We start from the raw sequence: 15,363 nt of genomic DNA on the forward strand, positions 1-15,363 counted from the left end.
CATTTCCCATGTTTGGTTTAGTCCCCTTTTAAGTTTACAATGTCCTGGAGGATGGTGGTGTTAAATTTAATTTGTCAGCCTACGTTAATTTTACAAGAATCCAGATCGAACTGCTGTGTAAGCAAGCACTGCCTTGCAGAGGTTTTTGGTGATTAGGCTGGAGAAGTCACAGCTGAACTAAAAAATATGCTGTCAGGGGTATTTTTTCATCCACTCCCCACCCCTATAATTTTAGTGGCTCAAATGAAAGAGCTGTTTTTCTTTAACAATAGTATCCTTGTTAAAAGGACTTTAAGGAACTGTTCCACTACACCGAAACACTCTAATTAAACCATTAATATAACAACAATACCAACAGTTGCTGAGTCCAAACAATATACCTCCACTTCATGGCAGAAATTAAGGGTGATTTTTTTCAGTATTTAGCTTGATTCCTAGTTTAGGGAGCTCCTGTCCATTAGACACTTCTTTGCAGAGAAATATCATTAATCTGTGAGACTTACTACAATGGGATATTATTTTCCTCAACAGAGAGTTATTGAAACTACATATTATCAAGGCAGCTGTCCGATTCAGTTTTTATAAAGGATTAGGGGGTTATATGAGTACCTAACAGCTGCACCAGCTAGGATAAAAACTAAGGTTTATAAATCATATGCCTCTTGGTGTATGGAATGAAGTGATATATTCTTTATTCATGCAGCAAAATATCAATATTTAAAGGGAAAATCAGAAACAAAATCTTACTCATTTGAGTGCAAAGTATTGTGTAAACACATATGAAGGATAAACATAAATACATAAAATGGTGCCCCTCCTGGGATCTACCATAGCAGGCATGATGAAAAATTTCAAAACATTAAATAAAATTAAAGACTTAAATACGTGGAAGAAAATCTGCAAGTTACTGCTCAGTAGCCACTGAATACTACATACAGCCGCTCTGGAATTTCAGGAGGCAAGAACACTTTAGGACCAGAGATTAAAGAAGAGAGTATAGATGTAATTTATCAATTAAGACCTCTGAGAAATGTCATTGGGATTGTCTGAAGGGTAGTATGTTAAAGTGGGAAGTGACCTGGGAGATCATCTCCTACTCCTTTTTGTTGATAAGAATCATAGGGGAAATGCCTGGGCCCTTCTACAGCCCTATTGAATCATATATGTTGGGGAATACATGGGCCCTCTTTTACTTAGATTAAAATAATTTTAAAGTGGCTTAGAGAGCCCAAGAATTTTTTTTAATGACCAGGTGATTACTTCCAACTGGGAAGTTTGAGAAAAAGTCTTATAAATCAGCCTTGCAGTCTCAGAAAATAAAACATTAAACAAGTATCAAATGTAAAAAAAAGAAAGCATATGGAGACATAGATGTTTATGTGAGTGCAAGGAGGAGTATAAGACAAATGCTAATCACCTCTGGGTTGAGCAGGGAGAGCAAATTTGTGCAAAGAACTATGGCCCAGTGTTTTGCACTTAATCCGCCCTCAAGAAATACCTTGCCCTGACTGAATTAAAAATGAAGCAAAGAACAAATCAAGCTGTAACCCTCAAGCATCTGATGACCTATTTATTACCACCTTATGTTCAATTCATTTTGTAAAACCTCAGGTTGGAGACAGAGACTATGAATCTTAAAGAGTCTCTTGCGGATAATGTAGCAGGACTGAGTGGAAACACTCAATGCCTGGGAAAAATTAAAAGACCAACGAGGTAAAGAGATTTGAGGTAGAAAGTTGAAATTTAAGAAAAGGAGACTCTAAGCTGCATCTCAGAGAACATATCCAGATGCTTATTAGATTGCAGCAGACTTTGCTAAAGCATGTGATAAAATGAATAGTTCAAAAAATAATTTTAAACTGACTTTGAGGACCTTGAATAAAATGACTTCAAACGAGCCCAAGTCCTCAGCAAACCACAGAAACATAAACTACCCTATGAGGGACGACCTAACGCGCTTCTCCACCCGGCCCCCACCAGTCCTGCTCCCCCCTCCCCACATTCCTCCAGGCAGAGGGAGTTTCTGCATTTTAGTGTGTGTGCATTTTTTTTTGAAATGCCTGTAATAGTATCTTCAGTACATTTTAAAATTCTACCATCCTCTTTGCCCACAGACTCCACACATTTTAAAAATTGAATCTGTGAAGCTCCTGGATAAAAAAGTTGATGTTTTTATCCTTGGACAAGTTACAAAAACAAATAGAAAGAATAGTGTTTTGCCATGAATAATTTATTTCTTGGCTTTTTGAGTGTATATCTTTTTAAATACCAGAATCAGAGTTTACTAGAAACATCAAGTTATCAATAAATTCTTTTCTAATAAAATGCATTTCATTATATTTTATTTATATTTTTCTAATCAATGCATTTTTTGCTGTGAGTATAGCTTGAAGGATCCATGGCTTCACACTTTTCACAGGATTGAATCCATAGAAGGGAAGAGCCAACAGCCACGCTGAAACCATTGAAGTGTTTTGTAATCTACTAGATTCTGGAAAGACAGACCCAGCGAGGTGTAATTTGCTAACGGTCTCATCCATGTGGGGCCTCCACCACCTTTAGCATCTGAGCATCAGTCAGGATGTCAGGACTAAGTCTGTAGAGTTGACTGTGTAGTTAAAAGAAAGAAAGAAAAAAGAACATTTAGTGCTTTTCAGAGCTCATTAGAGTAAAAATGTAATTGTATCTATATTTCTCAAAAATATATATGTCTATATATACCCCATTAATATATATATGCAAATACACGCATATACACAAATGTGGGAAATATTTGTTTTAGCATGTAAATTTACTGTTTGCATAAATTGAATTTCAGACATAATAATTTTTAAATAATTTAAATAAACTAAAAATAAATAGTTTCAGATAATAAAAAATAATAAGAGCTATTAAATGGAGGTTTTCCAAATCAGTCTTCACAGCAACCCTATGAGATCAATTTTATCCCTAGTTTTAGGTGAAGAAACAAGTCTCAGGGAGGTTAAATAATTTGTCCAAGGGCACACAGCTGGTAAGAGATAGTCAGACTGTGAATTCGGGTTTATCTCTCTCCAAAATTTTTATTCAAAATTCTATGTTGAGACAAAATAAGTATTGTTGTTTCATCGTGGCAACAAGATACATTTTTGTAAGACGAGGTACTTTAGGGGGAGAGAGAACTTGGTATATTGGTCAAATAGGGACGGCAATGTGAAGTCCCAGTTTCGTCATTCTCCCTTATTGGGTTCAGGCTGGAGCCACAACACTTGTGCAAGAGCGTCTCAGAAAAGACATTGCCAGGCAGAGTCCCCACTCCACTAGATCAGAGTTAAATATGCATAATGCATCTTGCTGTTGTCTGTGTGTTGCTAATCCATGCTCATGACATATTCTTCAGTTTGTCTGCAGTAAATCAAGCTGAGACCAGATAGCAACACCAACTGCTGAGCAAAACTCTTCTGAAACTCAAAAACAGTTTCCGGCAACAGAAACCATGTTTACATTTTTAAAATTCTCATTTTGCCTTATTCGGAGATAGACGATGGACTCCAGAGACCCTTTCAAGCCAGAACTTAATTTTAGTGAATCTTTGCTGAGACAAAAGAAATGTCCTTCTCCCCCAAAGATGCTAAATACAGGTCACATCAATAACCACCATTTCCGTTTTTTGGCAAAATTGAATAAAATTCCCCACTATTTTTCAATTAGGAAAAGCAGCATCTCAGATAACAAGAAAGGCTTTTATAACAAGCTAGCAAACCTGGAGCAATTTTTATCGAAATTTATGTTTCCACGGTTATTAAAAGGCGGATTTGTGTTGAACTGGGGACCCACTTTATACTGGTCTCTGGAGAAGGAAGTAGAAGCAAGAATGCTTTTCCCATTTTTTTTGTTTCTGCAAAGTGGGTTCAGTTTTAGTTTTCCCACTGAGAGACGTATGGGAGCTTGCAAAGCACACGAATCTTGAGTCAGAGCTTATGTTAAAAAACTGAAGCAATGATTTCCCCCATTTTCAGCCTTAGCTGCTTTCCCCCTTTCATGAATTTTAGGCAGGGTGGGGAGGAGAGAGGGACTTGGCTGGAGTATACCACACTGTTCAAAACCTTTAAAACAGAGCACATTTGGAGAGCTAACCCCAATTCTGCAATTGTTCAATTCAACCTAGAACTATACTTTTACTAAACCTTATTTTCCTCTTTGGACATAAAAGGTAACTTGAAGCTAATCACCCAGACTGTAATATGAACAAGGGTCCAAAAAAAGAAGTGAGTTCTGCATACACATGAGAGTGTATAAAGCTCAAAATCTTCTCATGCACATTAGTTCAGAAAGGCACGGACACTGTTGATGAAATTCATCACACAAGATGGGATGCGAGCAAATCCTTCATCCTAAAAAGGACAGAAATCCAGAAGGGGATGACTGGGGAGAATGAGTCACTAGCAGCTGTTAAGAATCATAGACCTCTATTCCTGATTTAACTCTCTCCTTTATCTACCCCAGAGGCCCACGGTTGTCAAACTTTAGCTGCATCAGAATCAGCTTGAGGATTTAAAATACAGATTAAAATAAAGATCGTCGATCCCTACCTGCAGAGTTTCTGATTCAGCAGATCTGGGTGAGGCCAGGGAATTTGCTTTTCTCTCAAGTTCCTGGTGTTGCAGCTGAGAGGGACACTGAACTCTAAGAACCACTGCTCTTGGTAATACCAGGTTCAAAATTGAGCTGGAAGGGCCAAGATCAGTTTATTTACCTGGAAAACAAGCTCAACATTTCTTAAAAGCAAGAGAGTCCATGTTAACCTGAAAGGGGCTTATCTAAAAGACAGGATGAGGGGGCCAAGAGAACATACTTTATCAAATAGGCAATGTTCCCCCTCCCACCCATCAGACTCAGCCCAAGACCACAGCAGTGTGGGCAAAGGATGACCTGTCTCTGGGGAGGCAGGACAAGATATCAGTTTATTGGTGCCAGACTCGACTTAAATTTGAGACCCACATCTTCCACTTAACTTTAGGAACTTACTCAAGTCAGTCACTTAGCTTTTCTAAACTGCACTTTCCTCACATATAAAACCAAAAAAAAATAATACCACTGATATCCTAGGGTTGTGAGAATTAAATGAGATAATGTTTAGAATTTTAACACTCATGCACTGTAAGGTTTCCATAAATGCTAATTGTAACTATTGTTTAATAACAGTATAACTAGCTTTATCATATCATTATTATATAGCTAGAATGTATAACATTTTTAATACTATCAAAAATTTTTGAGGTGCTTTTCCATCTCCGATACTGGAAACTGAGGCACTGAGAGGTTAAGTATTTTGCCCAAAGCTCTGAGATGCTACTATCATTCTAATCCCAGATGTCCAAGTGTGATCTGATCCAGTCTTCTGGACAGCCCTCCTGGAGAATCTGGCCACACTCCTCAAGATTAAAGGAGGAGGTATTATTTCTTCAGGCCCTCCTGGAGTCTCTCTCTGCCTTTTTTGGCCCACATACTGCTGTATGTAGTTTGTGTCTGAAATGGAAAATTTCTGTAACACAATACCCAACCCTGATCCCCACAGACGCTCAAGTCTTTTTTTTTTTGGTTTGGGTTAAAATATGACTCCATGTGCAAAAAAGAAGCCCCATTTCCCAGCACTCTCAGCAGAATCATAAACATTACAGAGTCAAAACCCTCTGGGTCCTAAGAATTCCAAAGAATAAATTTCACTTTTCTGAAAAAGGAGAGTAATGACTAAGAAATGAAAAGAAAAATGGAAAAATTAAAACTACCTGCTGTTTGATGCAGGATGTATAGCTCTGTGAACCAATCCTCTTCTCCTGCACCCCCCACCCAGCATGGTGTGATCCCCAGCTCTCCTATGGTCACCCCCCAAGGAAAGACAGGAAAGCTTAGCTCCTGTAGTTTTATGACTGCCTGAAACTGCCAATCGGACAGTGGAAACCAGGGATTAGACGTTCCATTCATTGACTCACTATGACTCCTCTCTCCAGAGGGCCAACCCTTCCCAAACCATGTCTACTGCGAGCCTGGACTGGTCTGAACAGTACAATGCTTCGTCTTGCAAGGTGCTCTAGCTGTGGACAGCCCAGGCTCTGGAGCCCAGCTGTCTGGCTTTGATTCCCAGCTCCGCCTCTCAGTAGCTCGCTGGGTGACTTTGGGCCAATTTCTCAACCTCAGTATGTTTCATTTCTTCAAAAATGGGGCTTGACCCTACATTGTAAGTTTTTATAAGGAGTAAGTTTCTAAATAAATAAAGTTTAGGACAGCTCCTGGAACATAGGCAGCTCCGTGTGTTGCCATTGTCATTATTACTAATTATTACTACTACTGCTCCTCTACAGTAAGTGAAGGAGGAGTTGCAGCTATATCTGCTCAAGAGAGCATAATGCCTAAACAGAAAGGAAGCAGCTTGCTGTTCTGGTAACGGCACAACTCTGGAGCCAGACAGACCTGAGTTTGCCCCCTGACACTGCTATTTAAGTTGGGTGACCTCGGGAAGTTAGGAACCTCTTTGCAATCCAGCTTTCTGTTTATAAGGTAGAGATAATAGCACCCACTTCCTAGGGTTACTGGGAGGGTCCAGTGAAGTAATGTTTGGCAAGCACTTGGCCATTTGGTCAGCAGCCAGGGAATTGTAGTTATATGGTAAACCAGTCACATGAATAAAGAAACCCATTAACTCCTGAAACCAGTGACCGATGACCCTACTTAATATATCTAAGATTCTTGTAAAAAAAAATACAAAGGTCCTTAACTTAGGATGGTTTTGACTACAATTTTTTGACTTTAGGATGGCGCAAAAGCAACCCACATGCGCTAAGAGCCGTACGTTGGGTTTTGATGTTGGATCCTTTCTCAGGCTGCTGATCTTTGGAAGGTCTGCTGCCGGGCTGCATCTGTGAACTCCAGCTCCCAGTCAATCACGCAGTCATGAGGGAAAACAACCAATACACTTAGCACCATCCTGTGTACCCTTGCAACCATTCAGTTTCTCACTTTCAGTACAGTATTCAGTAAGTTACATGAAGTATTCAACACTTGTTATTATAAAATAGGCTTTGTGCTAGGTGATTGTGCCCAGCTGTAGGCTAATGTAATGTTCTGAGCACATTTAAGGTAGGCTAGGCTAGGCTATGATATTCCACGGGTTAGGTGTATTAAATCTATTTTTCGCTTAAAATATTTCTGAATTATGATGGGCTTATCAGAATGTAAACTCATCTTAAATCAAGAAAGATCTGTATTGTCAAAGAGTGCAGTGTAAAACAGTGTAGTCTTTTGTACATTTTGCTGTCTCTTTTGTTAAGCTTGGTTTGCTGTGGGGATTTATAAAATATTCAACACCCTTTCCCCAGCCTAGCCTCCCTTCTTCATCAATCCCATTTTTTGTCCCAGCATACGTAGGCTGATATGGGGTTTTTCCAGGTCCCATAAGAGACTTGTGATGAAAGTACTCCCCAGAACCTTCAGATTTAAACCTCCAGAAGCTATGAAATTCCTTGTGATAAAAGGAAGGTACCTGAAGCATCATAAGCAGAACAGGAGCATTGCTTAGTTCCAGGGGGGCACTCTTCTATCCTAGTGTATTCAAAGTGGGTTCCAAGGGGTGGCTTTAACAGAAGATACTATAGAATGGTGCCTCCCACACTTATGCAACAGAATAGCTCAGATCCCAAAGTTCAGGAAATAAGGTCCACTTGCTCAGAATTTGTCTCTAAACCCCTTTAGTTTTCATGAGTCAGACTCTGTCTTGCAAGACTTAATTTATACTTGGCTGGGTTAATCCCTCGATGATATAATCTGGAAGAGGAATTGCAGAACTGCTGATTCCGAGAATTAGAAAACCTACACAAGTCATCAGGCCAGTCCTCTCCAGAGTCCCACAGGGAACATGTCAGCACAGTCCCAGTTCGCCTTTCGTCAGGAGGAAAAGAGAGTCTTGACCAATGGCTTCCAAGGAGTGTTAGAGAATTCACCAAACCGTCTTTCTCACGGAAGGAGGGTGGGGAAAACGGGCAGATATGAAGCACCCTTTGCCCTTGGCTGGCTCCACCACCAGCACCTGTGTTTGAAGTGCCTAAGTGTGATTAATGTGCTTCCTGAAGAGGCGGGGCAAAGTACTGATGCTGGCACTGAGGGTGTGATGGGGGACAATGGCTGGATCCCAGCATCGCTGGAGGGCGACCACTGAATGACTCCGGGAGCTCTAAAAGAGTGCTGGTTCTTTTGCTCTTATACTTTCCCTTGCTCCTGCCATGGCAGTATCGTAGAAGAGGCACTCAAGAGCTACAAGCCATGCATGAAATTATCTTGTCCTAAGGCCCTTAGCTTTCAGATGAGGAAATGAGTCCCAGATGTCAGGCAGCACAAAGTGTCCAAGAAAGATGATTGATCCAGAACTCACTTATGCTTTCAGCTGCATTTAAAAGGATAGCAAAATGCATTCAGGTCAGAGTAAGCGGTATTTTTAACTGTGTTATATAAATAAAGAAGCTAAGGCTCAGAAGTAAATGGTGATGCATCTCCTTTCCTGGTTCTTAAGCTACTCTGCTGGGTTGGACGCTCTGTAGAGGCGTCAGTGTTTGAGCTAAAGACCAGAATCAGTTTATATCAAGCAGCTTCCTGAGAATTGAAGCTGACAGGTGGGTGGAAAGATATGAATTGAGGTGGAAAAAAAAGCCAATCTGATTAGTAATGTAGAATCCACTTTAATATTTCATTGTCATCATTTCTCCTCTACACACACACACACACACACACATACCTGTGTCATCTATCTCAATTTCACATTTTTTTCTTCCATAAATTAAGAATTGTTATGTCTTCCACATAGCACTGTTGTGTAGATCAAATAAAATAATGAAGTGTAACTGCTTTGTAAACCATTAAGCAGTAATTCTTAAGTAATTTGGTTCAAGAAACTTCTTAAGAATTTCATGAATGCTAAAGACCTTTACCAAAATTCCCACATGTAGATACAAAGTTTTACACTAATTTCAGAGGGCTCACAAACCCTCAGAGGACCTCAACTTAGCACCTGCTTAGTACCTACAAGTACTTACCAAATGTGGGACATTGCAGCCTGTGTGAATGCAAAATTTTCCCATCTTGGCATAAACTAGGATGAGGCATTGATTTGTTCAATAAACCCTTACTGGTCCCTTACTAGGAACTAGGCATTTCAAGGGTACAGACATCTTTATCTTAAGGAGTTAACAATTCAAAAGGAGTATTACAGCAAAGGAGTCCCTTCACATGCACTATAGCAACTGAGAAGGACACCTCACTATAGCATCTGGACTCAAAACCCATCTGCTTCCTCTGGTCAAGTAGAGCACAGTACGGTCTCCTCTGATTTGAGACAGGGAACCTATGCACAAAAGGTCAGGAGACATTTCCAAGATCACTGAAGGTGTTCTTTCCCCCAGGACTTGCTGGATTTGGGTACAGACAGGTAGAGGGAAGTCATGTTCCACTTTGGGTAAAGCACAACTCCTCACGGTCCTGGGGTCTCCTAGTAAGAGCCCCTCACACCAGTGAATGGGCATCGGCAAACATACCTGTCATTCTTCCACATTCCACTAAGATCTTATAGATTGTTGCTGCCAAACTAGGGAATTAAATATTTCTGGTGATGACTCAGAATTACAAATAAGCATCTTCATGATGGGCAGAGGTTTGGGGGGGTATTTTTGTTCATTTGTTTTTTTATTCATGCAATCCAGGTATAAATCACTCTACCACTTTCTAGTTTAGGGAAGCATACAAAACATATTTTCCTTATCTGAAAATGAAGATAATAATCATAACTTCCACATTTAGTTGTCATGAGATTAAATGAGATGTTTTGTGTAAGTGCTCAGAACTGTGCCTGGCACTTAATGAAAGCTCAATAAATGGTAATTGGTGTGAATGTCACTGCGCAAATTCCAAACAGCTACATCCTTAGCTATTGTCAGAGCCCCACTGGTTTTACCAGCAATAGGAAATATGTTTTCTTGTAGCTGCTATTCTCCAACACACCATTTTTAAAAATATGACTACTAAATTTGTAGAGATGTTAATTTTTGTAATGACTTAGGCTTGACTTTTTGAGTAGTATATGAATTGAGTAGTAAAAGGGAAGTAGGTGCAATTAGGGAATTGCTGGTAGGATACAATAAAGGTAAGGCTTGGAGGCTAAATTAGAAAAGAAGAATCAGAAAGATGGGTGACTGATCCTGATTGAGAGTACCCAAAAGAAAATTAGAAAAACGCAAGAGTAGAAAGCAGCAAATGGTTATATTTTCCCTATAGAAAGACCTTGGGGAAATAAATTCTGCTAATAACCTGAACAATATCCAAGCAAATTCTTCATTTAATTTTGGGTGATTTTGACTGGAAACTGGATTGCAGGAATAAACCGAATTTCTACATGAAGCAGAATTAGAAAGTGATGACATATGTCGAGGAGAACTATGATTTTAACATAAAATCGTGTTGAGTTCACCTGTATTCAGTGGCTGAGTTACCTATGCATGTATAGTTTGTAACAAATGTTTTTCACATTGAAGTAAGCTTCAGTTCTCTGGAAACAACAGACTAAGATTATGATGCATTTGTAGAGGAAGCAAATGTAAGAGGACAACCAGCAAGAGCTACAGTGCTAAAACCATGGCCTCAAGAGGACCCTTTTCTCTCTTACACCGAGCCTTAACCTATGAATGAAAGCAGTGGAAATGATCAGTCTCAAGAATTCAGGGACTGTTGGGGAGCTCTGGGACAGCCATATGTCCCCCCATCAGCTAACAAGTCTATCCCACCCCCACACCCTTGATCTGGCCATAAACACATGACTCACCACCATGACGACATGAATGGATCCAGGCAGAATAAAGCTCTGTCTAACTGCCAGGCATTCAAACTCCTGCCCACAGTCATCACCCAAACCCAGCTACATTCCCAGAGTTCATTCTGCCTTCCCAACTTAGTTTGCACAGTCAAGCTGAGCCTACATAGAGGTCCTCAGAGACAATACTTAGATTCATGTCTGGAATGCTTCAACATACCAGTGAACCAACTCCCACTTTCATTTTTGCCTGAGGAAGAGATTCACAAACCGCCCAAGGAGCCCTCTGGCTACCAATAAGCAATTTCTTGAGCCTTTAATCATGAGCCAATGAAAACAATGCCTTTGGTGAACTGCTGCCTCCCTTTCACCTCTGACCCCTCACCAGACTCATGGCCATGGGTGCTGGAAACGTTAGATGGAAATTGTTAGTGAAGATGCACATTTACCAGGACTTTTATTTTTTACCTAAGAGCCGCACTCATCAGTTACCCTATAGGCTTGACTTTTGTTTAGTATGTCAGTGGCCTAAATCATGTGTATGAAACCCTACGTGCATCTTGGTCTATAGAAGAGACAATTTGTCCCCTCTAAGTTTCTTTACCAAGCGCATGGGCCAAAAGGAGGATGGAAAAGCTAGTTCAAATTATTAGGGCCCAACAGACTGGGAGAGATTCCAATGCCCAAATAAATATTTTCATTTAGGTGAAAAGTGTTGTGTGGCAGCACTGTCAGCACCATCCTCTCCCCATATTCCTATGTCCCAGAGATTATAAAGGAAAGCTCTTTTACCTCACTTCACAGACAACCAAAATTCTTTATCTGCCTTTCCCCAGTCAGAACATTCTGCCACTCTAGATCAAGTGTTTGTTGGAATCTCATCAATATATCCCAAAATAATGGAGCTAAAGTGCCAATGGCATGTGTAAGCATGTTCAACCACAGGGAAGAGGGATGTTCAAGAATTAGATGTCCTCATCTCCAAGATTTCCCAGGCAAAAATGCACTTGCAAACACACAGGTACACTCTTAGCTTTCTGCAATACTGTCCACAACCTGCTGCCTTAGAAAGCCTTCCTGTCACCTCCCTGCTTTTTGTTCCACCTCTAGACTGTACGATCTTTAGGTGCTCTGTTCAGTAAGTGTCTGAGCAGATGGATGCAAATTGATGGAACACATATGGTTTTAGACAGACAGAGATTTAAAACCCTGCTGGGTGGGTATATTTGATGAATGGTCACCACAAATGTCTAGGTGGTTTAGAAGATAAACTATAAATTAATCCATAGAATTTATTGCTGAATTTGAGTTACTTTATATTTTAGCTTCTCATATAATTTCACAAAATTTACTTCACTTTCCAATATTCCTATATAGTATTTTAGAGAAAAGAGCAGAATCATCAGTTCCTCTATGGAAAACATAGGTAATGAGAAAGGCCAGAGCCACATAGCTGAGAAGCATTGGTTGAATCCAGAGGCCCATTTCCCTCCATGGAAGGTGCTTCCTCTGGGAAAGAGTCTCATTACATCATCAACATATTTTTCCAAAGACCAGGCTCCCCTGGGATGTAGAAACTGTCTGGGGAAACATTTATCATCCCTAAGCAAGTATTTAGATCTTTATTTGCTCATTACTTCTCCTAATTTCCTGGTATGTGTATATATGTGCATGTACCTTTTTCCTTAGAGATCAACAATTAGTAAGACTTTGTGAATTCAGTTTGACATTTATTTGTTACTATTTTTAATGCAAATGTTAAGTGGCTGTCCTCTGAGAATCTATGACTATCATGCTCTGTTTTTTTCCACAAACAATTCTCTTGGCTCAGGCACACACACACACCACACACACAAATATACCAGGTTATGAGACTGCAGAAACACACTTGGCAAAGTGCTGTGCAGAGGTACAGAATATTTCAACTTATGTTATTACAGGAATACTATGAGAGAGCTCATTACTATTCCCATTTCATAAATGGAAAAAACTTATTCAGAGATATGAAGTAACTTGCCAGTATTACATGGTTCCTACATCATAGACATGGAACTGGAAACCAAAAGCAAAAATCAGACTTCTCAGCCCAAGAAGTTGCCAGTATATTCTGTAAGCTTCCTCATGGAAGGTGAGTAAAGAAAGCAATGATAAAAATCCTGTCCCAGTGGTTTAGTCAAGGATCCCATCACCTACAGGGAAGAGCAAGCCTGGAACCAAACAATAACTGGTACAAGTTCAGTAAGCGGAGTAAAGGTTGGTGAGGGGGTTGTAGTGGGCGTGAGTGGAGACATGGAACCCGACTGCCTCTTGGCCCCCAGGACCTCCTTCCTGTGGCTCTTCATGTGCTAGGCTGCAGCCGTACCTTTTTTTTTTTTTTTTTTTTTTTTTTTTTTCTGTAAGTTCTGGTATAGTTCAACCACTCAAATTGGTATCTCAGCAATCCTGGGCCTTGAGAAAGACGATGCGGTGTTCAGGTAAACACATTAGCTTCCTAGCACTGCTCTAACAAAATACTGCACACTGGCTGACTTCAACAGAAATGTATTGTCTCATAGTTCTGGAGGCTAGAATTTCAAAATTAAGGTATAGGCTGTTTTCTTCCTTCTGAGGGCCATGAGGGAAAATTTTGTCTTCTCCTCACTCCTTGGCGTCTGGCGGTCTGCTGGTGATCTTTTGCATTCTCTGGTCTATAGCACATTGCTCCGATCTCTGCCTTGTTTCTGCATGATATCCTTCCTGTGCGCATGTCTGTCCCTGTGTCCAAGATTCCCCTTTTTATAAGGGCACCAATCATTTTGGATTAGGGCCTACCCTGATGACCTCATCATAACTATCAGCACAAAAATCTATTTCCAAATAAAGTCACATTCACCAGTGTGGTGAGCTAGGACTTCAATATCCTGTAGGAGACACAATTTAATCCATAACAGCGAACAAAATGTTTCTTCTTGAAAAGCATGTCTGAATCCATTAGATTTTTAAAAACTGGTATTTTATAAATATTCAGTTTTATAAAGATCAATATTTTTTCCATTAGATCTTTAAAAATCTCTACATCTTTACAGTCACTATCTGAATTTAGCATAGAAAACCCCACCCAAAAAATAAATGCTCTAAGATAGAAAGCTACCATCATTGTGAGAATTTATTACTGATCTCTTACTTGAACTATCAACTTCCAAACATTCACATTACAAAGAACAAGTAACATATTTAAAATGGCACAAAATCTATGATATTATTATTATTATTGTTATTCAAAAGGAGACCCTGTTTAGAAGGAAGTCTTCTCCAATGTGATACTGGAAAAGTTCTACAACTTGAATTTTCAAAAGGAGTTAACTTTATACTTCTAATTTATTTTTTAAAGTAAATTAATACTTTCTATAGTAAGAGAAAGATTTTATTTTTTAAAAAGGATGGAGAAGAGGGAAGAAGTAAGAAGATAAGAGGAAGAGCAGCAAAGGCAGGAAAGGGTGGAGCATATAACTGACTAGGGAACAGGTGTCGGTGACCTTGGGTGAACTCCAGAGCTGTCTGCTGCTGTCTGGTCTCTGGGCTCAGAGATGCCTAGATCACTCCTGTCCTTGACATGGGGATGAGACTTCTTATAAAGCAGCTGCACCAGGGACCCAACCAAGTGTAAATTCTCTTTCTGATTTGGCGTTAGCATTTTTCTTGGTTTAAATTCACAGCTGAAAGTAACTGTAGGAGAATAGCCAAGGTAGTTTTCTTCATGAAAGGGCTTACTTAGACCCTTAACTGCTTGCTTTGTATATTCCCTGGCCTCAGAGAAAGATGGAATTTCATAAAAGAAATCCCTCACGGAGCCTCTCCCTGCCCAGTTTCTCCAGAGGCCTCTCAGACCTGAACCCCTGAAAGAGGACTCAGGTCCATGAGAAATAAATAAGCTTTGAGCTTTCTCCACAGAATGATGGGAACTACCCGAGGCCAAGAACCTCCCCCCATTTACTCCCATTCACATGCAAATAAAACACTTCCGGTTCCTAGGTTTAAGCATAGAGGCAAACAACCTCAATAAACAGTTAAGTAGTTTCTTACTACTAGCATTGAATTAAAAGCCTGAAACCAGTTCTTGGTGACGGTGACAAGCAGGAAATTCAAGGCTCTGACAGGTCATTCTCCTGCAGTCTGAGAACCACCTTTAGCAGAGCCCTCTAAAAAGCTTGTTAATAACAATTAACAAGGTTTCCCAGGCCCTGCTCCAAACCAACATACTCAGAAATTCTTGGAGTGGAGACTCAGCTCAGGAATCTCATTTTTATAAAGTTTCCCAGGTACACATTGAAGTATGAGAGTCACAGTGTGACACAAATGTATGTGGGGACACCCAAGAGTTTTGTGAATACAGACCCAACATGTACTTGAAGGTCCCTCAAGGATCAAAAAAACAGTGATTTGTCATCACACCTTCAGAGAAAATTGGATTTTAGATGGGGCCTTCCTTGATTCCTGGTGTCTCTGCAAAGAGTGTTTCTACCCTTGTGTTCTCTTCTAGCACTTCTCATTCCATT

General features: G+C 40.0%; 1 protein-coding gene and 1 long non-coding RNA gene across 2 annotated transcripts in view; one reads left to right on the plus strand and one right to left on the minus strand.

The window, feature by feature from the left end:
* The window catches only part of PHLDB2 (pleckstrin homology like domain family B member 2), a 215,119-nt gene that overhangs the window by 13,706 nt on the left and 186,050 nt on the right, over nucleotides 1-15,363 (plus strand). The gene's annotated exons all lie outside the window — the stretch shown is intronic.
* Nucleotides 2,382-5,856, minus strand: LOC130683826 (uncharacterized). The gene is made up of 3 exons (XR_008997826.1): nucleotides 5,769-5,856; nucleotides 4,572-4,707; nucleotides 2,382-2,608 (listed from the first exon to the last, which is right to left on the minus strand). It is a non-coding gene; the product is annotated as an uncharacterized LOC130683826 (long non-coding RNA).

Source organism: Manis pentadactyla, chromosome 1, assembly GCF_030020395.1.
Source record: "Manis pentadactyla isolate mManPen7 chromosome 1, mManPen7.hap1, whole genome shotgun sequence".
Lineage (NCBI taxonomy): Eukaryota > Metazoa > Chordata > Mammalia > Pholidota > Manidae > Manis > Manis pentadactyla.